The sequence below is a fragment of the Hyperoodon ampullatus genome (assembly GCF_949752795.1).
Source record: "Hyperoodon ampullatus genome assembly, chromosome: 8".
In the NCBI taxonomy this organism is placed as follows: Eukaryota; Metazoa; Chordata; class Mammalia; order Artiodactyla; family Ziphiidae; genus Hyperoodon; species Hyperoodon ampullatus.
Window position 1 is genome coordinate 112,689,191 of NC_136921.1, and position 27,655 is coordinate 112,716,845.

The following is a 27,655-nucleotide window of genomic DNA, read 5'->3' on the forward strand; positions in this document are numbered from 1 at the left end:
CAGAAACTTGGTGTGGCCAGGGAACTGCTCCAGGGTGTTTTGTTAAGCCCCCCAAAATACATGACATGTGCAGTGAAGGCAGGCATCATTTCACTTGCTTCTGAGATGTCAGTACCAGTGAATAAAGAGCTTTTACAATCAAAGTTCATTTTTGTTTAAACTGTGTACTAGACAGAACTTCTTTTTATTTACTTTTTTTGGTTCACACTGTCTCATGCCAGAGAGGATGACAGGCTGCACTTCAAGATCTTATCTCTCTTATTACTTCATAAGCGACCACAGAGAGATGGCTCTCAACTGTGTGTTTATTAAATCCTGGAATTCTCTCAATAAAAACCAAACTCCAAAGAGAATAAATGAGATCACTACCAAAGAGGCCCTGTGTGGGTTCAGTGAAGGGAGGGGGAGGCCCTGGCTGACAGTGTACCGAGCACTGCCTTGTTCCAAGGGAAGTTTTGCCCTTAGAACATATAGCCATTTGCCAAGTCGGCACCGTACAGCCAGCACTTATTAACACATACTGTGTGGACACATCAAGGGTCTTCCCAATAAGACTGGAGGGCCCATCTTAAGGAGCTTGTGTGTCAGGTCCAAATTGCAGCATAATCATCAAATCAGGGTGTCTTGGGTAATCATTTGACTTTGTAAAGCTAGAAGTTTATTCAAGCAATAGCTAAGCTTATTAAATATGTTCCTGAATGCCAGGCGCTCTTCAGATGGCTCCTAGCTCATTTACTACCTGCAACAACCCTACAAGAGAGGGCCCCAAGGTCATCCCCGTTTTGCAGATGGGGATCCTAAGGGCAAGAGAGCTTTAGGAACTTGCCCAAAGTCACACTTCTAGAAAGAGCACCTGTGATTTGAACCAAGTATTCTGGTCCCATGCTGTCAAATCTGCAGTACTCTATAGCAAAGCAGCCAGCCAAGTCAACCACAAAATGGTTTTGGTTTTTGCAGGGGGGGAAGACTACTTTGAAAGTAGCTTTTGTTGTGTGTGTGTGTGTGTGTGTGTGTGTGTGTGTGTGAGAGAGAGAGAGGCTGTTTTGTATCAACAAACTACTTTTCTTTTTGGACATACAACATCATACTAAAGCTGAACCTCAAAGTGATGCCTTTAGCCCATGTGCTGCCCTGCGTGTCTGAGGGATACAACACATTCCACCAGTAGCCAGGGCTCCCTCCCCTCTGACTCCCTGCAGGCATGTGTGTTTTCAAGCATTGCTTCCATTTGGGCCCCCATCCTCCCCCTTGAGAATTGCTACTTTGGATGCTAGAGAAATGGTGGAAAAAAAACTGAAGTCCCTAAAACTCCCAAGTGGGAGGCAAAGAAATACTTTAGATTTATATTTATTAAACATGCAATTTTATGTCATTTCTATAACTGCATGTTTGTAAGGATTGATTTTGTAACTCTGTTAGAAAAACCTGGAAGGTAGCTGGTCTGGTAAGATAAATCTCATGGACAGAGGATGTGTAGGGGGAACAAGAAGCACTGTTTAATTTCTAAGGAACATGCTACAGAGTTCCCAGAGTGTCTACGTTTTCTAACCATTGCCCATTTTAGAAAATTAAGTTTCACTGTCTTTTTTTTTTTTTGCTGTACGTAGGCCTCTCACTGTTGTGGCCTCTCCCGTTGCGGAGCACAGGCTCCGGACGCGCAGGCCCAGCGGCCATGGCTCACGGGCCCAGCCGCTCCGCAGCACGTGGGATCTTCCCGGACCGGGGCACGAACCCGTGTCCCCTGCATCGGCAGGCGGACTCTCAACCACTGTGCCACTAGGGAAGCCCTCTCACTGTCTTTTTATTCTTAACTATTAAAAGCCACTAACTGTCGGTTGTCAGTTCAACTTCAGTAAACTTTTTTCCTTTAAATAAATTTTAAAAATTAAAAAATATGTACTGACTACATCTTTTACTGTAAAAATGTTCAGACAGATAAGAAAATGCTCCTTGACTGCTCTCCTTTCAATGCTACATCCTCCTCAGAGGTAAGCACTCTTATCAATTTGGGATGCCTCCTTGCAGGCCTGTTTCTCTGCATTTACATATGTGTCCATGGAGAAGAGGTCTGTGCATATGTCTTAACAGCATAACATAACATCCTATATGCTGTATATATGTATATCCTATTTGCATTTTCACTTAGTGACATGGCTGGGGATATATTTTTAAGTCTAACTTTGTAGGACTAAGAGTCAGTGATGAGGTAAGTTAGTTAGATAAATAACACAAGATGGGTGCCCCAGTTTTGTGACTGCTGCCCAGGGGAACATCTCCAGATCACTTGGCTCTGATGGCCAGTGGGGCCTATGCTTGCAGTCCTGCAGGACTGTATATATTTGCATCTTTAAAAGTTGCTGCCAGAGGGTCTGCCTTCCAATCAGCCTGAATCTAGGTGCTGAGATCCTCTTCTTTGGGACATTAACTGATCTCAGCACACACTCAACTACTGGGACCTATTAGAAATAAAATAGGCTGCTTAGACAATTGGAAAGGTTGAAGAGATAACCCAAAGCTGGGGTATGGTTGAATGACAAGGTACATCTCCTACACTAGGCCAGCCCTTCAAGACTGGGAGAGGTGGCTGTTTCATCTAATGCACAGAAACCAAAACAAGTCATCAAAAGGGAGAAAAAGATGAATATGGTCCAAACAAAAAAATAAGATAAAACTTGAGAAGAAAATTTTAATGAAACAGATAAGTAATTTACAAGAAAAAGAGTTCAAAGTAGTCGTTTTAAACATGCTCATTGAACTTGGGAGAAGAATGGATGAACACAGTGAGAACTTCAACAAAGAGAGAGAAAATATAAGAACCAAACAAGTCACAGAGCTAAAGTGTACACTTATTGAACTAGAAATACACTAGAGGGGTTCAAGAGCAGACTAGATGAAGCAGAAGAAAGGATCAATGAACTCAAAGACAGGGCAGAGGAACTGACCTAATCAAAGAGCAGAGAAAACAAAAAGGAATGGAAAAAAAAAAAAGGAAGATAGCTTCAGGGACTCATGAAACAACAAGTGCATTAATATTCACATTATAGGAGTCACAGAGGGAGAAAAACAAAAGGGGTAGAAAACTTACTTGAAGAAATAATGGCCGAAAACCTCCCTAACCTGGGGAAGGAAACAGACATCCAGATTCAGGAAGCCCAGAGAGTTCCAAATAAGGGGAACCAAAAGAAACATACATCAAGACACATAATAATTAAAATGTGAAAATATAAGACAAGGAGAGAATATTAATGGTAATAGAGGAAGAGCCTGTTACTTCCAAGGAAACCCCCATGAAATGAGCAGCAGATTTTTCATGAAAAACTCTGTAGGCCAGAAGGGAGTTGCACAATATACAGGCATACCCCATTTTACTGCTTTTTGTTTTATTGTCCTTCACAGATACTATGTTTATTACACACTGAACGTTTGTGGCAACCTGAGTTTAGAAAGTCTATTCAGCACCATTTTTCCAAAAGCATTTGCCCACTTCATGTCTCTGTGTCATGTTTTGGTAATTCTCACAACATGTCAAACTTTTTCATTATTATATTTCTCATGGTGCTGTGATCGGTGATAATTGATGTTACTATTCTAATTGTTTTTGCTTTGTATTTTTTACTTAAGATATGTACATTTTAAAAAGACAATGCTATATGCACACAATAAATTACAGTATAAACATAACTTTTATATGCATGGGGAAACCAAGAAACTTGTATGACTTGCTTTGTTGCAATATTTCCTTTATTGTGGTTGTCTGGAACCAAACCCCAGTATCTCTGAGGTATGCCTGTATTCAAAGTGCTGAAAGAAAAAAAAAAAACTTCCAAACAAGAATATTCTATCCAGCAAAGTTATAATTCAGAATTAAAGGAGATACAAAGTTTTCCAGACAAGCCAAAGCTAAAGGAGTTCATCACCACTAAACCGACCTTATAAGAAATGTTAAAGTGGCTCATTTAAGTTGAAAAGAAAAGGTGTTAATTAGTAACAAAACATATGAAAGTATAAATCTCACTAGTAAAGGTAAATATATAGTAAGTGTAGTGGATTAATCACTTATAAAGCTTGTATGAAGGTTAAAAGACAAAAGTAGTAAAAACAACTAACTACAATAATTAGTTAAGGGATACACAAGATAAAAGTAAAATATGAGTGGACACAAGATAGCAGAGTAGAAGGACATGAGCTCACCTCTTATGAAAACACCAAAATCACAACTAACTGCTGAACAACCATTGACAGAAAAATGCTGGAAGACAAAGACAAAATGCCCAAAGACAAAGAAGGCCACAAGGAGATGGTAGGAGGAGCACAACTGCAATAAAAGCAAATCCCATACCCGCCGGGTGGGGGACCCACAAACTAGAAAATAATTATATCGCAAAAGTTCTCCCACAGGAGTGAAAGTTCTGACCCCAAGTCATGCTTCCCAGCCTGGCGGTCTGGCAATGGGATGAGGAGCCCCCAGAGAATCTGGCTTTGAAGGCCAGTGGGATCTTGTTGCAGGAATTCCACAGTACTAGGGGAAACAGAAACTCCACTGTCGGAGGGCACACACAAGGTCTCATGCACACCACTGCCCACGATAAAAAGCAGTGACCTCATAACATCCTGGGCCAAAGCAACCTGCTGGTATTGGAGAGTCTCCAGCAGAGGTAGGGGGCAGCTGTGGCTCACTGTGGGGATAAAGACCCTGGGAGTGGTAGTTCTGTGGAGTACTCAGTGTCATGAGCCCTCCCGGAGGCTGCCATTTTCTCGCCAAGACCTGGTCCCACCCAACAGCCTGTAGGGTCCAGTGCTCAGACACCTCAGGCCAAACAACCAACAGGGCAGGAACACAGCCCCACGCATCAGCAGGCAGGCTGCTTAAAGTCTTCCTGAGCACATAGTTGCCCGCTAAACAAATCCCTTACATGGCCCTGTCCACCAGAGGCACAAGACCAGCTCTACCCACCAGTGGGCAGGAACCAGTCCCTCCCACCCGGAAGCCTACACAAGCCTGTTAGACCAGCCTCATCCACGAGGGGGCAGACAGCAGAAGCAAGAAGAACCACAACCCTGCAGCCTGTGGAATAGAAACCGCAATCACAGAGAGTTAGGCAAAATGAGGCAGCAGAGGAATATGTCCCAGATGAAGGAACAAGATAAAACCCCAGAAGAACAACTAAGTGAAGTGGAGATAGGGAACCTGAGAAAGAACTCAGAGTAATGATAGTAAAGATGATCCAAGATCTCGGAAAAAGAATGGAGGCACAGATTGAGAAGATACAAGAAATGTTTAACAAATACCGAGAAGTATTAAAGAACAAATAGGAACAATACAATAACTGAAATAAAAAAGAAACTAGAAGGAATAGCAGAATAATGGAGGCAGAGAATAGATAAATGAGCTGGAAGATGGAATAGTAGAAATCACTGCTGTAGAACAGAATAAAGAAAAAGAATGAAAAAAAATTAGGACAGTCTAAGACACCACTGGTACAACAATAAATGTACCAACATTCGCATTATAGGGGTCCAAGAAGGAGAACGGAGAGAGAAAGGACCTGAGAAAATAGAGAAGAGATAATAGCTGAAAACTTCCCTAACATGGGAAAGGAAACAGTTACCCAAGTCCAGGAAGTGCAGAGAGTCCCAGGCAGGATAAACCCAAGGAGGAACACACTGAGACACATAGTAATCAAATTGGCAAAAATTAAAGACAAAGAAAAAATATTAAAAGCAAGAAGGGAAAAGCAACAAATAACATCCAAGGGAATTCTCTTAAGGTTATCAGCTGATTTTTCAGCAGAAACTCTGTAGGCCAGAAGGGAATGGCATGATATATTTAAAGTGGTGAAAGGGAAGAACCTACAACCAAGAATATTCTACCCAGCAAGGCAGAGAAATTGAAAGCTTTACAGACAAGCAAAAGCTAAGAGAATTCACCACCACCAGACTGGCTTTGCAACATATGCTAAAGGAACTTCTCTAGGTGGAAAAGAAAAAGGCCACGAGTAGAAATAAGAAAATTATGAATGGAAAAGCTCATCATTAAAGGCAAACATACAGTAAAGTTAGGAAATCATCCACACACAAATATGATATCAAAACCAGCAGTCATGAGAAAAGGAGAGTACATATGCAGGATATTGGAAATGCATTTGAAATTAAAAGACCAGCAATTTAAAACAATCTTGTATATATAGAGATTGCTATATCAAAACCTCATGGTAACCACAAACCAATAATCTACAATAGATACACAAACAAAAAAGCAAAAGAAGGCTTCCCTGGTGGCACAGTGGTTGAGAGTCCACCTGCCAATGCAGGGGACACGGGTTTGTGCCCCGGTCCGGGAAGGTCCCACATGCCGCGGAGTGGCTGGGCCCGTGAGCCATGGCCGCTGAGCCTGCGCGTCCAGAGCCTGTGCTCTGCAATGGGAGAGGCCACAACAGTGAGAGGCCCGCGTACCGCAAAAAAAAAAAAAAAAAAAAAAAAAAAAGGCAAAAGAAATCCAAACACAATGCTAAAGATAGTCATCAAATCACAAGGGAAGAGAATAAAGATGAAGGGAAGAAAAAAGCCCTACAAGGGCTTCCCTGGTGGCGCAGTGGTTGAGAGTCCGCCTGCCGATGCAGGGGACGCGGGTTCGTGCCCCGGTCCAGGAAGATCCCACATGCCGTGGAGCAGCTAGGCCCGTGAGCCATGGCTGCTGAGCCTGCGCATCCGGAGCCTGTGCTCCACAACGGGAGAGGCCACAACAGTGAGAGGGCCGCGTACCACAAAAAAAAAAAAAAAAAAAAAAAAAAAAAATGCCCTACAAAACAAATCCAAGCCAATTAACAAAATGGCCATAAAAACATACATGTCAGTAATTATCTTAAATGGATTAAATGCTCCAACCAAAAGACATAGACTGGCTGAATAGATACAAAAACAAGACCCGTATATATGCTGTCTACAAGAAACCCAATTCATCTAGGGGACACATAAAGACTGAAAGTGAGGGGATGAAAAAAGTCACTCCATGCAAATGGTAATCAAAGGAAAGCTGAAGTAGCAATACTTCTATCAGACAAAATACACTTTAAATGAAGAATGTTATAAGAGACAAAGAAAGATACTACTTAATGATCAAGGGATCAATCTAAGAAGAAGATATAACAATTATAAATATATGTGAACCCAACATAGGAGCATCTCAATATATAAGGCAAATACAGCCATAAGAGAAGAAATCAACAGTAAGACAATAATAGTGGGGGACTTTCACACCCCACTTACACCAATGGACAAATCATCCAGACAGAAAATCAAAACGGAAACACAGGGAAGAGAGGGGGAAGACGGCAGAAGAGTAAGACGCGGAGATCACCTTCCTCCCCACAGATACATCAGAAATTCATCTACACGTGGAACAACTCCTACAGAACACCTACTGAACGCTGGCAGAAGACCTCAGACCTCCCAAAAGGCAAGAAACTCCCCACATACCTGGGTAGGGCAAAAGAAAAAAGAATAAACAGAGACAAAAGGATAGGGACGGGACCTGCACCAGTGGGAGGGAGCCGTGAAGGAGGAAAGGTTTCCACACACTAGGAGCCCCTTTGCGGGCGGAGACTGCAGGTGGCGGAGGGGGGAAGCTTCAGAGCTGCGGAGGAGAGCGCAGCAACAGGGGTGCGGAGGGCAAAGCGGAGAGATTCCCGCACAGAGGATCGGTGCCGACCCGCACTCACCAGCCCGAGAGGCTTGTCTGCTCGGCCGCTGGGGCGGGCGGGGCTGGGAGCTGAGGCTCGGGCTTTGGTCGGAGCGCAGGGAGAGGACTGGGGTTGGCGGCGTGAACACAGCATGAAGGGGGCTAGTGCACCACGGCTGGTCGGGAGGAAGTCCGGGGAAAAGTCTGGACCTGCCGAAGAGGCAAGAGACTTTTTCTTCCCTCTTTGTTTCCTGGTGCGCGAGGAGAGGGGATACAGAGCGCTGCTTAAAGGAGCTCCAGACACAGGCGCGAGCCGCGGCTAAAGTGCGGACCCCAGAGACGGGCGTGGGACACTGGGGCTGCTGCTGCCGCCACCAAGAAGCCTGTGTGCGAGCACAGGTCACTCTCCACACCTCCCCTCCGGGGAGCCTGTGCAGCCCGCCACTGCCGGGGTCCCAGGACCCAGGGACAACTTCCCCAGGAGAACGCACGGCGGGCCTCGTGCTGGTGCAACGTCACGCAGGCCTCCGCCGACGCACGCTCGCCCCGCCTCCGTGCCCCTCCCTCCCCCGCGGCCTGAGCGAGCCAGAGCCCCCGAATCAGCGGCTCCTTTAACCCCGTCCTGTCTGAGTGAAGAACAGACGTCCTCCAGCAACCTACACACAGAGGCGGGGCCAAATCCAAAGCTGAACCCTGGGAGCTGTGCGAACAAAGAAGAGAAAGGGAAATCTCTCCCAGCAGCCTCAGGAGCAGCGGATTAAATCCCCGCAATCAACTTGATGTACCCTGCATCTGTGGAATACATGAGGGGACAACGAATCATCCCAAATGAGGAGGTGGACTTTGGGAGCAAGATAGATTATATTTTCCCCTTTTACTCTTTTTGTGAGTGTGTATGTGTATGCTTCTGTATGAGACTTTGTCTGTATAGCTTTGCTTTTACCATTTGTTCTAGGGTTATATCCGTCTAGTTTTTTGTTTCGTTTTGTTTTGTTTTACTTAACAATTTTTCTTTTCTTAATAATTATTTTTTATTTTAATAAATTTATTTTATTTTACATTATCCCCTTCCTTCCTTCCTTCCTTCATCCTTCCTTCCTTCCTTCCACTTTTTCTCCCTTTTATTCTGAGCCGTGTGGATGAAAGGCTCTTGGTGCTGCAGCCAGGAGTCAGTGCTGTGCCTCTGAGGTGGGAGAGCCAACTTCAGGACACTGGTCCACAAGAGACCTACCAGCTCCATGTAATATCAAAGGGCGAAAATCTCCCAGAGATCTCCAACTCAACACCAACACCCAGCTTCACTCAACGACCAGCAAGCTACAGTGCTGGACACTCTATGCCAAAAAACTAGCAAGACAGAAACACAACCCCACCATTAGCAGAAAGGCTGCCTAAAATCATAATAAGGCCACAGACACCCCAAAACATACCACCAGACGTGGACTTCCCACCAGAAAGACAAGATCCAGCCTCATCCACCAGAACACAGGCACTAGTTCCCTCCACCAGGAAGCCTACACAACACACTGAACCAACTTTAGCCACTGGGAACAAACACCAAAAACAACGGGAACTACGAACCTGCAGCCTGCAAAAAGGAGACCCCAAACACACGAAGATAAGCAAAATGGGAACAGAAAACACACAGCAGATGAAGGAGCAAGATAAAAACCTGCCAGACCTAACAAATGAAGAGGAACTAAGCAGTCTACCTGAAAAAGAATTCAGAATAATGATAGTAAAGATGATCCAAAATCTTGGAAATAGAACAGAGAAAATGCAAGAAACATTTAACAAGGACGTAGAAGAACTAAAGATGAATAAAGCATCGATTAAAAACACAATAAATGAAATTAAAAATACTCTAGAAGGGATCAATAGCAGAATAACTGAGGCAGAGGAATGGATAAGTGACCTGGAAGATAAAATAGTGGAAATAACTACTGCAGAGCAGAATAAAGAAAAAAGAATGGAAAGAACTAAGGACAGTCTCAGAGACCTCTGGGACAACATTAAACACACCAACATTCGAATTATAGGGATCCCAGAAGAAGAAGAGAAAAAGAAAGGGACTGAGAAAATATTTGAAGAGATTAGAGTTGAAAACTTCCCTAATATGGGAAAGGAAATACTTAATCAAGTCCAGGAAGCACAGAGAGTCCCATACAGGATAAATCCAAGGAGAAACACACCAAGACACATATTAATCAAACTATCAAAAATTAAATACAAAGAAAACATATTAAAAGCAGCAAGGGAAAAACAACAAATAAAACACAAGGGAATCCCCATAAGGTTAATAGCTGATCTTTCAGCAGAAACTCTGCAAGCCAGAAGGGACTGGCAGGACAAATTTAAAGTGATGAAGGAGAAAAACCTACAACCAAGATTACTCTACCCAGCAAGGATCTCATTCAGATTTGATGGAGAAATTAAAATCCTTACAGACAAGCAAAAGCTGAGAGAGTTCAGCACCACCAAACCAGCTTTACAACAAATGCTAAAGGAACTTCTCTAGGCAAGAAACACAAGAGGAGGAAAAGACCTACAATAACAAACCCAAAACAATTAAGAAAATGGGAATAGGAACATACATATCGATAATTACCTTAAATGTAAATGGATTAAATGCTCCCACCAAAAGACACAGACTGGCTGAATGGATACAAAAACAAGACCCATATATATGCTGTCTACAAGAGACCCACTTCAGACCTAGGGACACATACAGACTGAAAGTGAGGGGATGGAAAAACATATTCCAGGAAAATGGAAACCAAAAGAAAGTTGCAGTAGCAATTCTCATATCAGACAAAATAGACTTTAAAATAAAGACTATTACAAGAGACAAAGAAGGACACTACATAATGATCAAGGGATCTATCCAAGAAGAAGATATAACAATTGTAAAAATTTATGCACCCAACATAGGAGCACCTCAATACATAAGGCAAATACTAACAGCCATAAAAGGGGAAATCGACAGTAACACATTCATAGTAGGGGACTTGAAAACCCCACTTTCACCAAAGGACAGATCATCCAAAATGAAGATAAATAAGGAAACACAAGCTTTAAATGATACATTAAACAAGATGGACTTAATTGATATTTATAGGACATTCCATCCAAAAACTACAGAATACACATTTTTCTCAAGTGCTCATGGAACATTCTCCAAGATACATCATATCTTGGGTCACAAATTAAGCCTTGGTAAATTTAAGAAAACTGAAATTATATCAAGTATCTTTTGCGACCACAACAATATGAGACTAGATATCAATTACAGGAAAAGATCTGTAAAAAATAGAAACACATGGAGGCTAAACAACTACTTAATAACCAAGTGATCACTGAAGAAATCAAAGAGGAAATCAAAAAAAACCTAGAAACAAATGACAATGGAGACACGACAAACCAAAACCTATGGGATGTAGCAAAAGCAGTTCTAAGAGGGAAGTATATAGCAATACAATCCTACCTTAAGAAACAGGAAACATCTCGAATAAACAACCTAACCTTGCACCTAAAGCAATTAGAGAAAGAAGAAAAAAACCCCCAAAAGTTAGCAAAAGGAAAGAAATCATAAAGATCAGATCAGAAATAAATGAAAAAGAAATGAAGGAAACGATAGCAAAGATCAATAAAAGTAAAAGCTGGTTCTTTGAGAAGATAAACAAAATTGATAAACCATTAGCCAGACTCATCAAGAAAAAAAGGGAGAAGACTCAAATCAATAGAATTAGAAATGAAAAAGGAGAAGTAACAACTGACACTGCAGGAATACAAAGGATCATGAGAGATTACTGTAAGCAACTCTATGCCAATAAAATGGACAACCTGGAAGAAATGGACAAATTCTTAGAAATGCACAACCTTTCGAGACTGAACCAGGAAGAAACAGAAAATATGAACAGACCAATCACAAGCACTGAAATTGAAACTGTTATTAAAAATCTTCCAACAAACAAAAGCCCAGGACCAGATGGCTTCACAGGCGAATTCTATCAAACATTTAGAGAAGAGGTAATACCTATCCTTCTCAAACTCTTCCAAAATATAGCAGAGGGAGGAACACTTCCAAACTCATTCTACGAGGCCACCGTCACCCTGATACCAAAACCGGACAAGGATGTCACAAAGAAAGAAAACTACAGGCCAATATCACTGATGAACATAGATGCAAAAATCCTCAACAAAATACTAGCAAACAGAATCCATCAGCACATGAAAAGGATCATACACCATGATCAAGTGGGGTTTACTCCAGGAATGCAAGGATTCTTCAATATACGCAATTCAATCAACGTGATACACCATATTAACAAATTGAAGGAGAAAAACCATATGATCATCTCAATAGATGCAGAGAAAGCTTTCGACAAAATTCAACACCCATTTATGATAAAAACCCTGCAGAACGTAGGCATAGAGGGAACTTTCCTCAACATAATAAAGGTCATATATGACAAACCCACAGCCAACATCATCCTCAATGGTGAAAAACTTAAACCATTTCCACTAAGAGGAGGAACAAGATAAGGTTGCCCACTCTCACCACTCTTATTCAACATAGTTTGGGAAGTTTTAGCCACAGCAATCAGAGAACAAAAGGAAATAAAAGGTATCCAAATCGGAAAAGAAGAAGTAAAGCTGTCTCTGTTTGCAGATGACATGATACTATACATAGAGAATCCTAATGATGCTACCAGAAAACTACTAGAGCTAATCAATGAATTTGGTAAAGTAGCAGGATACAAAATTAATGCACAGAAATCTCTGGCATGCCTATACACTAATGATGAAAAATCTGAAAGTGAAATTAAGAGAACACTCCCATTTACCACTGCAACAAAAAGAATAAAATATCTAGGAATAAACCTACCTAAGGAGACAAAAGACCTGTATGCAGAAAATTACAAGGCACTGATGAAAGAAATAAAAGATGATACAAATAGATGGAGAGATATACCATGTTCTTGGATTGGAAGAATCAACATTGTGAAAATGACTCTACTACCCAAAGCAATCTACAGATTCAATGCAATCCCTATCAAACTACCACTGGCATTTTTCACAGAACTAGAACAAAAAATTTCACAATTTGTATGGAAACACAGAAGACATCGAACAGCCTAAGCAATCTTGAGAACGAAAAATGGAGCTGGAGGAATCAGGCTACCTGACTTCAGACTATGCTACAAATCTACAGTAATCAAGACAGTATGGTGCTGGCACAAAAACAGAAATATAGATTAATGGAACAGGATAGAAAGCCCAGAGATAAACCCATGCACATATGGTCACCTTATCTTTGATAAAGGAGGCAGGAATGTACAGTGGAGAAAGGACAGCCTCTTCAATAAGTGGTGCTGGGAAAACTGGACAGGTACATGTAAAAGTATGAGATTAGAACACTCCCTAACACCATACACAAAAATAAGTTCAAAAGGGATTAAAGACCTAAATGTAAGGCCAGAAACTATCAAACTCTTAGAGGAAAACACAGGCAGAACACTCTATGACATAAATCACAGCAAGATCCTTTTTGACCCACCTCCTAGAGAAATGGAAATAAAAACAAAAATAAACAAATGGGAGCTAATGAAACTTCAAAGCTGTGGCACAGCAAAGGAAACCATAAACAAGGTCAAAAAACAACCCTCAGGGCTCCCCTGGTGGCGCAGTGGTTGAGAGTCCGCCTGCCGATGCAGGGGACGCGGGTTCGTGCCCCGGTCCGGGAGAATCCCGCGTGCCGCGGAGCGGCTGGGCCCGTGGGCCATGGCCGCTGGGCCTGCGCGTCCGGAGCCTGTGCTCCGCAGCGGGAGAGGCCACAACAGTGAGAGGCCCGCGTACCGCAAAAAAAAAAAAAAAAAAAAAAAAAAAAAAAAAAAAAACAACCCTCAGAATGGGAGAAAATATTTGCAAATGAAGCAACTGACAAAGAATTAATCTCCAAAATTTACAAGCAGCTCATGCAGCTCAATAACAAAAAAACAAACAGCCCAATTCAAAAATGGGCAGAAGACCTAAATAGACATTTCTCCAAAGAAGATATACAGTTTGCTAACAAACACATGAAAGAATGCTCAACATCATTAATCATTAGAGAAATGCAAATCAAAACTACAATGAGATATCATCTCACACCGGTCAGAATGGCCATTATCAAAAAATCTACAAACAGTAAATGCTGGAGAGGGTATGGAGAAAAGGGAACACTCTTGCAGTGCTGGTGGGAATGTGAATTGGTACAGCCACTATGGAGAGCAGCATGGAGGTTCCTTAAAAAACTACAAATAGAACTACCATATGACCCAGCAATCCCACTACTGGGCATATACCCTGAGAAAACCATAATTCAAAAAGAGTTATGTACCAAAATGTTCATTGCAGCTCTATTTACAATAGCCCGGAGATGGAAACAACCTACGTGTCCATCATTGGATGAATGGATAAAGGAGATGTGGCACATATATACAATGGAATATTACTCAGCCATAAAAAGAAACAAAATTGAGTTATTTGTAGTGAGGTGGATGGACCTAGGGTCTGTCATACAGAGTGAAGTAAGTCAGAAAGAGAAAGACAAATAGTATGCTAACACATATATATAGAATGTAAGGGGAAAAAATGTCATGAAGAACCTAGGGTTAAGATGGGAATAAAGATACAGAACTACTAGAGAATGGACTTGAGGATATGGGTAGGGGGAAGGGTAAACTGTGACAAAGTGAGAGAGTGGCATGGACATATATACACTACCAGATGTAAAATAGATAGCTAGTGGAAAGCAGCCGCATAGCACAGGGAGATCAGCTTGGTGCTTTATGATCACCTAGAGGGGTGGGATAGGGAGGGTGGAAGGGAGGGAGACACAAGAGGGAAGAGATATGAGAACATATGTAGATGTATAACTGATTCACTTTGTTATAAAGCAGAAACTAACAAACCATTGTAAAGCAATTATACTCCAATAAAGATGTAAAAAAAAAAAAAAAAAAAAACAGGAAACACAAGGCTTAAATGACACATTAGACCAGATGGACTTAAGTGACATTTATGGAGTATTCCATCCAAAAGCAGCAGAATATGTATTCTTTTCAAGTGCACATGGAACATTCTCCAGGATTGATCACATGCTGGGCTACAACAAGCCTTGGTAAATTGAAGAAAATTGAAATCATATCAAACATCTTTTCTGACCACAACATTGTGAGATTAGAAATCAACTACAAGAAAAAAAATGTAAAAACCACAATAACGTGGAGGCTAAATAATATGCTACTAAACAACCAATGGATCACTGAAGAAATCAAAGATGAAATAAGAAAATAGCTAGAGACAAATGAAAACGAAAGGATGATGATCCAAAACCTATGGGACACAGCTAAAGCAGTCCTAAGAGGGAAGTTTATAGGAATATAGTCTTACTTCGGAAAACAAGAAAAATTGAAAATAAACAACCTAAAATTACACCTAAAGTAACTAGAGAAAGAACAACAAACAAAACCCAAATTTAGCAGAAGGAAAGAAATCATAAAGATCAGAGCAGAAATAAATGAAATAGAGTCGAAGAAAACAATAAAAAACATCAATGAAACTAAAAGCTGATTCTTTAAAAAGATAAACAAAACAGATAAGTCTTTAGCCACACTCATCAAGAAAAAAGGAGGGCTCAGATCAATAAAATTAGAAGTGAAAAAGGAGAAGTTAAGACAGACACCACAGAAATACAAAGGATCATAAGAGACTACTACGAGCAAATATATGCCAATAAAATAAGAACCTAGAAGAAATGGACACATTCTTAGAAAGGTACAATCTCCCACGACTGAACCAAAAAGAAATTTAAAAAGGTGAACAGACCAATCAGAAGTACTGAAAGAGAAACTGTGATTTAAAAATTCCCCCAAAACAAAAGTTCAAGACCAGATGGCTTCACAGGTGAATTCTATCAAACATTAGGGAAGAGTTAATACCTAGTGTTCTGAAACTCTTCCAAAAAATTGCAGAGGAAGGAACACTCCGAAATTCATTCTATGAGGCCACCATCACCTTGATACCAAAACCAGACAAAGATACCACAAAAAAAGAAAATTACAGGCCAATATCACTGATGAACATAGACCCAAAAATCCTCAACAAAATACTAGGAAACTGAATCCAACAGTACATGAAAAGGGTCATACACCATAATCAAATAGGATTTAACCCAGGGATGCAAGGATTTTTCAATATCTGCAAATCAATCAGTGTGGTACATCACGTCAACAAATTGAAAAATAAAAGCCATATGATCTCAATAGATGCAGAAAAAGCTTTTAACAAAATTCAACACCCATTTATGATAAAAGCTGTCCAGAAAGTGGGCACAGAGGGAACCTACCTGAACATAATAAAGGCCATGTACAACAAACCTACAGCTAACATCATACTCAACAGTGAATAGCTGAAAGCATTTCTTCTAAGATCGGGAACAAGACAAGGATGTCCATTGTTGCCACTTTTATTCAACATAGTTTTGGAAGTCCTAGCCACGGCTATCAGAGAAGTAAAAGAAATAAAAGGAATCCAAATTGGAAAAGAAGAAGTAAAACTGTCACGGATTGCAGCTGATATGAAACTGTCACTGTTTGCAGATGACATGACTATACATAGAAAAACCAAAAGATGCTAACAGAACACTACTAGAGGTCATTGGTGAAATTGGTAAAGTTGCAGGATACAAAATTAATGCACAGAAATATGTTGCATTTCTATACACTAAAAACAAAAGATCAGAAAGAGAAATTAAAGAAGCAATCCCATTGAGCATCACATCAAAAAGAAAAACTATGGGGCTTCCCTGGTGGCACAGTGGTTGAGAGTCCGCCTGCCGATGCAGGGGACACAGGTTCGTGCCCTGGTCTGGGAGGATCCCACATGCTGCAGGGTGGCTGGGCCCGTGAGCCATGGCTGCTGAGCCTGCACGTCTGGAGCCTGTGCTCCGCAATGGGAGAGGCCACAGCAGTGAGAGGCCCGCGTACCACAAAAAATAACAAAAAAAAAAAAAAAAGAAAAGAAAAACTAGGAATAAACCTACCTAAGGAGGCAAAAGACCTGTATGCAGAAAACTATAAGACACTGATGAAAGAAATCGAAGATGACACAAACAGATGGAAAGATATACCATGTTCTTAGATTGGAAGAATCAATATTGTGAAAATGACTATACTACCCAAGGCAATCTACAGATTTGAAACAATCCCTATCAAATTACCAATGGCATTTTTCACAGAATTAGAACAAAAAATTTTTCAAATTTGTATGCAGACAAAAACACCCCAAATAGCCAAAGCAATCCTGAGAAAGAAAAACAGAGCTGGAGTAATCAGACTCCCTGTCTTCAGACTATAGTACAAAGCTACACTCATCAAAACAGTATGGGTCTGTCACAAAAACAGAAATATAGATCAATGGAACAGGACAGAAAGCCGAGAAATAAACCTACACACTTATGGTCAATTAATCTATGACAAAGCAGGCAAGACTACACAATGGAGAAGAGACAGTCTCTTCAATAAATGGTACTGGGAAAACTGGACAGCTGAATGTAAAAGAATGAAATTAGAACATTATTTAACACCATACACAAAAATAAACTCAAAATGGATTAAAGACCTAAGTGTAAGACCTGATTCTATAAAACTCTTTAGAGGAAAACATAGGCAAACACTCTGGCATAAATTGCAGCACTGTCTTTTTTGATCTGTCTTCTAGAGTAATGGAAATAGAAACAAAAAGGACCTATTTAAACTCAAAAGCTTTTGCACAGCAAAGGAAACCATAAACAAAATGAAAAGACAACCCAAGGAATGGGAGAAAATATTTGCCAACGATGTGACTGACAAGGGCTTAATCTCCAAAATCTAGAACAGATCCTGTAGCTCAATATCAAAAAACAAACAACCCAATCAAAAAATGGGCAGAAGACCTAAATAGACATTTCTCCAAAGAAGACATACAGATGGCCAAGAGGCATGTGAAAAGATGCTTAACATCTTTAATTATTACAGAAATGCATATCAAAACTACAATGAGATATCACCTCACGCCAGTCAGAATGGCCACTATCAAAAAGTCTACAAACAGTAAATGCTGGAGAGGGTGTGGAGAAAAGGGGATTCTCCTACACTGCTGCTGGGAATGTAAATTCGTACAGCCACTATGGACAACAGTATGCAAGTTCCTTAAAAAACTAAAAATAGAGCTACCATATGATCCAGTAGCCCCACTCCTGGGCATGTGTCTGGAGAAAACCATGTTTCAAAAGGATACATGCACCCCAGTGTTCATCGCAGTGCTGTTTACAACAGCCAAGACATAGAAGAACCTAAATGTCCATCAACAGATGAATGGATACAGATGATGTGGTACATATATGCAATGGAATATTACTCAGCCATAAAACAGAATGAAATAATGTCATTTGCAGCAACATGGGATGGAGCTAGAGATTATCATACTAAGTGAAGTAAGTCAGACAAAGGCAAATATATGATATTGCTTATGTGCGAAATCTAAAAAAAATATGACACAAATGAACTTATTTACAATAGAGAAACAGACTCACAGGCTTAGAAATCAAACTTATGGTTACCAAAGGGGAAAGGTGGGGGGAATACATTGAGAGTTTGGGATTGACATATACACACTACTATATTTAAAATAGATAACTGACAAGGACCTACTGTATAGCACAGGGAACTCTGCTTAATATTCTGTAATGATCTAACTGGGAAAAGAATTTGAAAAAGAATAGACATATGTATATGTATAACTGAATCACTTTGCTGTACACCTGAAACTAACCCAACGTTGTTAATCAACTGTATTCCAATATAAAATAAAAATTAAAAAACAAAAAGAGAAAAAAGTAAAATGTGACATCAAAAACATAAAATGTGGAGGGGGAGGGTAAAACGTAGCGCTTTAGGATGCATTCAAACTTGTTATCAACTCAGAATACAATGTTGTAAATATAAGTTCTCATATGTAAGACTCATGGTAATCACAAAGCAAAAACCTATATAGTAGGTACATAAAAGATAATGAGAAAGAAATCTAAGCATACCAGTAAAAAAAAAAAATCAAATTACAAAAGAAAAGAGTAATAAAATAAGAAAGATACAGAGGAACTTCAAAACATCCAGAAAACAATGAACAAAATGCCAATAACTTCATACCTATCAATAATTCCTTTAAATGTAAATGGACTAAATTCTCAATCAAAAGACATAGAGTGGCTCAATGGATGAAAAAAACAAGACCCATCCATATGCTGCCTACAGAGATGAACTTCAGACACAAGGACACACACAGACTGAAAGTGAAGGGATGGAAAGAGATATTCCATGTGAATAGAAACCAAAAGAAAGCTGGACTACTGATACTTATATCAGACAAAATACTGTACTAAGAGACAATGAAGGGCATTACATAATGATTAAAACGTCAAACAAGAAGATATATAAAAAAAAAAAAAAAAAAAAAAAAAGAAGATATAACATTTGTAAATATTTATGCACCCAACAGAGAAGCACCTAAATATAAACAGCAAATATTAATAGACCTAAGGGGAAAAATAGACAGCAATACAATAATGGTAGGGGACTTTAATAACCCACTTACATCAATGGATAGATCACTCAGACAGAAAATCAGTAAGGGAACATTGGCCATAAATGACACATTAGACCAGGTGGGCTTAACAAATAGATACAAAACATCCCATCCAAAAGCACCAGAATAAACATTTTTCTCAAGTGCACATGGAACATTCTCCAGGATAGATCATTTTTTAGGCCACAAAATAAGTCTTAGCAAATTTTATAATACTATAGTCATATTAACCATCTTTTCTGACTACAATGGTATGAAACTAGAAATCAACTGCAAGAAGAAGACTGGAAAATTTACAAATACGTGGCAACAACAGGCTAGTGAACAACCAGTGGGTCAATGAAGAAATCAAACAATACCTTGAGACAAATTAAAATGGAAGTACAATATACAAAACCTATGGGATGTAGCAAAAGCAGTTCTAAGAAAGAAATTCATAGTGATAAGTGCCTACTTCAAGAAACAAGAAAAGTCTCAAACAACATAGCAGTATACCTCATTTTCTCTGTTCTATTTCCAAGATTTTGGATCATCTTTACTATCATTATTCTGAATTCTTTTTCAGGTAGACCGCCTAATTCCTCTTCATTTGTTAGGTCTGGTGGGTTTTTATCTTGCACCACGTCTAGCCGGGAGGGAGTCCGGGAAAAAGTCTGGACCTGCCAAAGAGGCAAGAGACGTTGTCTTCCCTCTTTGTTTCCTGGTGTGCGAAGACAGGGGATTAAGAGTGCCGCTTATGCTGGTGGGAATGTGAATTGGTACAGCCACTATGGAGAACAGTATGGAGGTTCCTTAAAAAACTAAAAATAGAACTACCATATGACCCAGCAATCCCACTACTAGGCATATACCCTGAGAAAACCATAATTCAAAAAGAGACATGTACCAAAATGTTCATTGCAGCTCTATTCACAATAGCCCGGAGCTGGAAACAACCTAAGTGTCCATCATCGGATGAATGGATAAAGAAGATGTGGCACATATATACAATGGAATATTACTCAGCCATAAAAAGAAACGAAACTGAGCTATTTGTAATGAGGTGGATAGACCTAGAGTCTGTCATACAGAGTGAAGTAAGTCAGAAAGAGAAAGACAAATACCGTATGCTAACACATATATATGGAATTTAAAAAAAAAAAAATGTCATGAAGAACCTAGGGGTAAAACGGGAATAAAGACACAGACCTACTTGAGAATGGACTTGAGGATATGGGGAAGGGGAAGGGGAAGCTGTGACAAAGGGAAAGAGAGGCATGGACATATATACACTACCAAACGTAAGGTAGATAGATAGTGGGAAGCAGCCGCAGAGCACAGGGAGATCAGCTCGGTGCTTTGTGACCGCCTGGAGGGGTGGGATGGGGAGGGTGGGAGGGAGGGAGATGCATGAGGGAAGGGATGTGGGAACAGATGTATATGTATGACTGATTCACTTTGTTATAAAGCAGAAACTAATAAAAAAAATAAAAAAAATAAAAAAATAAAATAAAAAAAAAAGAGTGCCGCTTAAAGGAGCTCCAGAGACGGGCGCAAGCTGCAGCTAACAGCGCGGACCACAGAGACGGACATGGGACACTAAGGCCGCTGCTGCTGCCACCAAGAAGCCTGTGTTCAAGCACAGGTCACTGTCCACACCGCCCCTCCTGGGAGCCTGTGCAGCCCGCCACTGCCAGGGTCCCGTGATCCAGGGACAACTTCCCCGGGAGAACGCATGGTGCACCTCAGGCTGGTGCAACGTCACGCCGGCCTCTGCCGCCGCAGGCTCGACCCGCCTCCGTGTCCCTCCCTCCCCCGCGGCCTGAGTGACCCAGAGTCCCCGAGTCAGTGGCTCCTTTAACCCCGTCCTGTCTGAGCAAAGAAGAGAGGCCCACAGGCGACCTACACGCAGAGGCGGGGCCAAATCCAAAGCTGAACTCTGGGAGCTGTGAGAACAAAGAAGAGAAAGGGAAATCCCTCCCAGCAGCCTCAGGAGCAGCGGATTAGATCTCCTCAATCAACTTGATGTACCCTGCATCTGTGGAATACCTGAATAGACAATGAATCATAACAAATTGAGAAGGTGAACTTTGGGAGCAAGATATATTATTTTTTCCCCTTTTCCTCTTTTTGTGAGTGTGTATGTGTATGCTTCCGTGTGAGATTTTGTCCGTATAGCTTTGCTTTCACCATTTGTCCTAGGGTGTTGTCCGTCCGTGTTTTTTTTTTTTTAATTAAAAAAATTTTTTTTCTTAATAATTATTTTTTATTTTAATAACTTTATTTTATCCTCTTTCTTTCTTTCTATTTTTTCTCCCTTTTATTCTGAGCCGTGTGGATGAAAGGCTCTTGGTGCTGCAGCCAGGAGTCAGTGCTGTGCCTCTGAGGTGGGAGAGCCAACTTCAGGACACTGGTCCAAAAGAGACCTCCCAGCTCCACATAATATCAAATGGCGAAAATCATCCAGAGATCTCCATCTCAACACCAACACCCAGCTTCACTCAACGACCAGCAAGTTACAGTGCAGGACACCCAATGCCGAACAACTAACAAGACAGGAACACAACCATACCCATTAGCAGAGAGGCTGCCTAAAATCATAATAAGGTCACAGACACCCCAAAACATACCACCAGACGTGGACCTGCCCACCAGAAAGACAAGATCCAGCCTCATCCACCAGAACACAGGCACTAGTCCCCTCCACCAGGAAGCCTACACAACACACTGAACCAACCTTAGCCACTGGGGACAGACACCAAAAAAAACGGGAACTACGAATCTGCAGCCTGCAAAAAGGAGACCCCAAACACAGTAAGATAAGCAAAATGAGAAGACAGAAAAATACACAACAGATGAAGGAGCAAGGTAAAAACCCACCAGACCTAACAAATGAAGAGGAAATAGGCAGTCTACCTGAAAAAGAATTCAGAATAATGATAGTAAAGATGATCCAAAATCTTGGAAATAGAATAGAGAAAATGCAAGAAACATTTAACAAGGACCTAGAAGAACTAAAGATGAAACAAGCAACGATGAACAACACAATAAATGAAATTTTAAAAACTTTAGGGGTTTCCTTCATGGTGCAGTGGTTGACAGTCTGCCTGCCGATGCAGGGGACATGGATTCGTGCCCCGGTCTGGGAAGATCCCACATGCCATGGAGCGGCTGGGCCTGTGAGACATGGCCGCTGAGCCTGCGTGTCCGGAGCCTGTGCTCCACAATGGGAGAGGCCACAACAGTGAGAGGCCTGTTTACAGCCAAAAAAAAAAAAAAAAAGTCTAGAAGGGATCAATAGCAGAATAACTGAGGCAGAAAAACAGATAAGTGACCTAGAAGATAAAATAGTGGAAATAACTACTGCAGAGCAGAATAAAGAAAAAAGAATGAAAAGAACTGAGGACAGTCTCAGAGACCTCTGGGACAACACTAAACACACCAATATTCGAATTATAGGGGTCCCAGAAGAAGAAGAGAAAAAGAAAGGGACTGAGAAAATATTTGAAGAGATTAGAGTTGAAAACTTCCCTAATATGGGAAAGGAAATACTTAATCAAGTCCAGGAAGCACAGAGAGTCCCATACAGGATAAATCCAAGGAGAAACACACCAAGACACATATTAATCAAACTATCAAAAATTAAATACAAAGAAAACATATTAAAAGCAGCAAGGGAAAAACAACAAATAAAACACAAGGGAATCCCCATAAGGTTAACAGCTGATCTTTCAGCAGAAACTCTGCAAGCCAGAAGGGACTGACAGGACAAATTTAAAGTGATGAAGGAGAAAAACCTACAACCAAGATTACTCTACCCAGCAAGGATCTCATTCAGATTTGATGGAGAAATTAAAATCCTTACAGACAAGCAAAAGCTGAGAGAGTTCAGCACCACCAAACCAGCTTTACAACAAATGCTAAAGGAACTTCTCTAGGCAAGAAACACAAGAGGAGGAAAAGACCTACAATAACAAACCCAAAACAATTAAGAAAATGGGAATAGGAACATACATATCGATAATTACCTTAAATGTAAATGGATTAAATGCTCCCACCAAAAGACATAGACTGGCTGAATGGATACAAAAACAAGACCCATATATATGCTGTCTACAAGAGACCCACTTCAGACCTAGGGACACATACAGACTGAAAGTGAGGAGATGGAAAAATATATTCCATGCAAATGGAAACCAAAAGAAAGTTGGAGTAGCAATTCTCATATCAGACAAAATAGACTTTAAAATAAAGACTATTACAAGAGACAAAGAAGGACACTACATAATGATCAAGGGATCGATCCAAGAAGAAGATATTACAATTGTAAATATTTATGCACCTAACATAGGAGCACCTCAATACATAAGGCAAATACTAACAGCCATAAAAGAGGAAATCAACAGTAACACAATCATAGTAGGGGACTTTAACACCCCACTTTCACCAATGGAGAGATCATCCAAAATGAAAATAAATAAGGAAACACAAGCTTTAAATGATACATTAAACGAGATGGACTTAATTGATATTTATAGGACATTCCATCCAAAAACAACAGAATACACATTTTTCTCAAGTGCTCATGGAACATTCTCCAGGATAGGTCATATCTTGTGTCACAAATCAAGCCTTGGTAAATTTAAGAAAATTGAAATCATATCACGTATCTTTTCCGACCACAACGCTATGAGACTAGATATCAATTACAGGAAAAGAGCTGTAAAAAATACAAACACATGGAGGCTAAACAATACACTACTTAATAACGAAGTGATCACTGAAGAAATCAAAGAGGAAATCAAAAAATACCTAGAAACAAATGACAATGGAGACACGACGACCCAAAACCTATGGGATGCAGCAAAAGCAGTTCTAACAGGGAAGTTTATAGCAATACAATCCTACCTTAAGAAACAGGAAACATCTCAAATAAACAACCTAACCTTGCACCTAAAGCAATTAGAGAAAGAAGAACAAAAAAACCCCAAAGTTAGCAAAAGGAAAGAAATCATAAAAATCAGATCAGAAATAAATGAAAAAGAAATGAAGGAAACGATAGCAAAGATGAATAAAACTAAAAGCTGGTTCTTTGAGAAGACAAACAAAATTGATAAACCATTAGTCAGACTCATCAAAAAAAAGGGAGAAGACTCAAATCAATAGAATTAGAAATGAAAAAGCAGAAGTAACAACTGACACTGCAGAAATACAAAGGGTTATGAGAGATTACTACAAGCAACTCTATGCCAATAAAATGGACAACCTGGAAGAAATGGACAAATTCTTAGAAATGCGGAACCTGCCAAGACTGAACCAGGAAGAAATAGAAAATATGAACAAACCAATCACAAGCACTGAAATTGAAACTGTGATTAAAAATCTTCCAACAAATAAAAGCCCAGGACCAGATGGCTTCACAGGCGAATTCTATCAAACATTTAGAGAAGAGCTAACACCTATCCTTCTCAAACTCTTCCAAAATATAGCAGAGGGAGGAACACAGCAAAACTCATTCTACAAGGCCACCATCACCCTGATACCAAAACCAGACAAAGATGTCACAAAGAAAGAAAACTACAGGCCAATATCACTGATGACCATAGGTGCAAAAATCCTCAACAAAATACTAGCAAACAGAATCCAACAGCACATGAAAAGGATCATACACCATGATCAATGGGGTTCACTCCAGGAATGCAAGGATTCTTCAATATATGCAAATCAATCAACGTGATACACCATATTAACAAATTGAAGGAGAAAAACCATATGATCATCTCAATAGATGCAGAGAAAGCTTTCGACAAAATTCAACACCCATTTATGATAAAAACCCTGCAGAACGTAGGCATAGAGGGAACTTTCCTCAACATAATAAAGGTCATATATGACAAACCCACAGCCAACGTCGTCCTCAATGGTGAAAAACTGAAAGCATTTCCACTAAGATTAGGAACAAGAAAAGGTTGCCCACTCTCACCACTATTATTCAACATCGTTTTGGAAGTTTTAGCCACAGCAATCAGAGAATAAAAAGAAATAAAAGGAATCCAAATCGGAAAAGAAGAAGTAAAGCTGTCTCTGTTTGCAGATGACATGATACTATACATAGAGAATCCTAAAGATGCTACCAGAAAACTACTAGAGCTAATCAATGAATTTGGTAAAGTAGCAGGATACAAAACTAATGCACAGAAATCTCTGGCATTCCTATACACTAAAGATGAAAAATCTGAAAGTGAAATTAAGAGAACACTCGCATTTACCACTGCAACAAAAAGAATAAAATATCTAGGAATAAACCTACCTAAGGAGACAAAAGACCTGTATGCAGAAAAGTATAAGACACTGATGAAAGAAATTAAAGATGATACAAATAGATGGAAAGATATACTATGTTCGTGGATTGGAAGAATCAACATTGTGAAAATGACTCTACTACCCAAAGCAATCTACAGATTCAATGTAATCCCTATCAAACTACCACTGGCATTCTTCACAGAACCAGAACAAAAAATTTCACAATTTGTATGCAATGACGAAGACCTGGAATAGCCAAAGCAATTTTGAGAACGAAAAACGGAGCTGGGGGAATCAGGCTCCCTGACTTCAGACTATGCTACAAAGCTACAGTAATCAAGACAGTATGGTACTGGCACAAAAACAGAAATATAGATCAATGGAACAGGATAGAAAGCCCAGAGATAAACCCACGCACATATGGTCACCTTATCTTTGATAAAGGAGGCAGGAATGTACAGTGGAGAAAGGACAGCCTCTTCAATAAGTGGTGCTGGGAAAACTGGACAGCTATGTGTAAAAGTATGAAATTAGAACACTCCCTAACACCATACACAAAAATAAGCTCAAAATGGATTAAAGACCTAAATGTAAGGCCAGACACTATCAAACTCTTAGAGGAAAACATAGGCAGAACACTCTATGACATAAATCACAGCAAGATCTTTTTGACCCACCTCCTAGAGAAATGGAAATAAAAACAAAAATAAACAAATGGGACCTAATGAAACGTCAAAGCTTTTGCACAGCAAAGGAAACCATAAACAAGACCAAAAGACAACCCTCAGAATGGCAGAAAATATTTGCAAATCAAGCAACTGACAAAGGATTAATCTCCAAGATTTACAAGCAGCTCATGCAGCTCAATAACAAAAAAGGAAACAACGCAATCCAAAAATGGGTAGAAGACCTAAATAGACATTTCTCCAAAGAAGATATACAGACTGCCAACAAACACATGAAGGAATGCTCAACATCATTAATCATTAGAGAAATGCAAATCAAAACTACAATGAGGGCTTCCCTGGTGGCGCAGTGGTTGAGAGTCTGCCTGCCGATGCAGGGGACACGGGTTTGTGCCCCGGTCCGGGACGATCCCATATGCCACGGAGTGGCTAGGCCCGTGAGCCATGGCTGCTGAGCCTGCGTGTCCGTAGCCTGTGCCCTGCAACGGGAGAGGCCGCAACAGTGAGAGGCCCGCGTACCGCAAAAGAAAAAAAAAAAAACTACGATGAGATATCATCTCACACTGGTCAGAATGGCCATCATCAAAAAATCTACAAACAGTAAATGCTGGAGAAGGTGTGGAGAAAAGGGAACCCTCTTGCACTGTTGGTAGGAATGTAAATTGATACAGCCACTATGGAGAACATTATGGAAGTTCCTTAAAAAAACTAAAAATGGAACTACGATATGACCCAGCAATCCCACTACTGGGCATATACCCTGAGAAAACCATAATTCAAAAAATCATATACCAAAATGTTCATTGCAGCTCTATTTACAATAGCCAGGACATGGAAGCAACCTAAGTGTCCATCGATAGATGAATGGATAAAGAAGATGTGACACATATATACAATGGAATATTACTCAGCCATAAAAAGAAACAAAGTTGAGTTATCTGTAGTGAGGTGGATGGACCTAGGGTCTGTCATACAGAGTGAAGGAAGTCAGAAAGAGAAAAACAAATACCATATGCTAACACATATATATGGAATCTAAAAAAAAAAAAAGGTACCAATGAACCTAGTGGCAGGGCAGGAATAAAGATGTAGACATAGAGAATGCACTTGAGGACATGGTTGGGGGAGGAGGAAGCTGGGGCGAAGTGAGAGTAACATCAACATATCTACACATCGAATGTAAACTAGTTAGCTAATGGGAAGCAGCAGCATAGCACTGGGAGATCAGCTTTGTGCTTTGCGATGACCTAGAGGGGTGGGATAGGGAGGGTGGGAGGAGGCTCAAGAGGGAGGGCATATGGGGACATATGTATGCATGTGGCTGATTCACTTTTTTGTACAA

General features: G+C 40.3%; 1 protein-coding gene across 1 annotated transcript in view; it reads right to left on the reverse strand.

Moving 5' to 3' along the window:
- Positions 1–27,655, reverse strand: part of LYPD1 (LY6/PLAUR domain containing 1) — a gene marked incomplete at both ends in the record, with an annotated part of 64,227 nt that overhangs the window by 347 nt on the left and 36,225 nt on the right. The window lies entirely within an intron of this gene.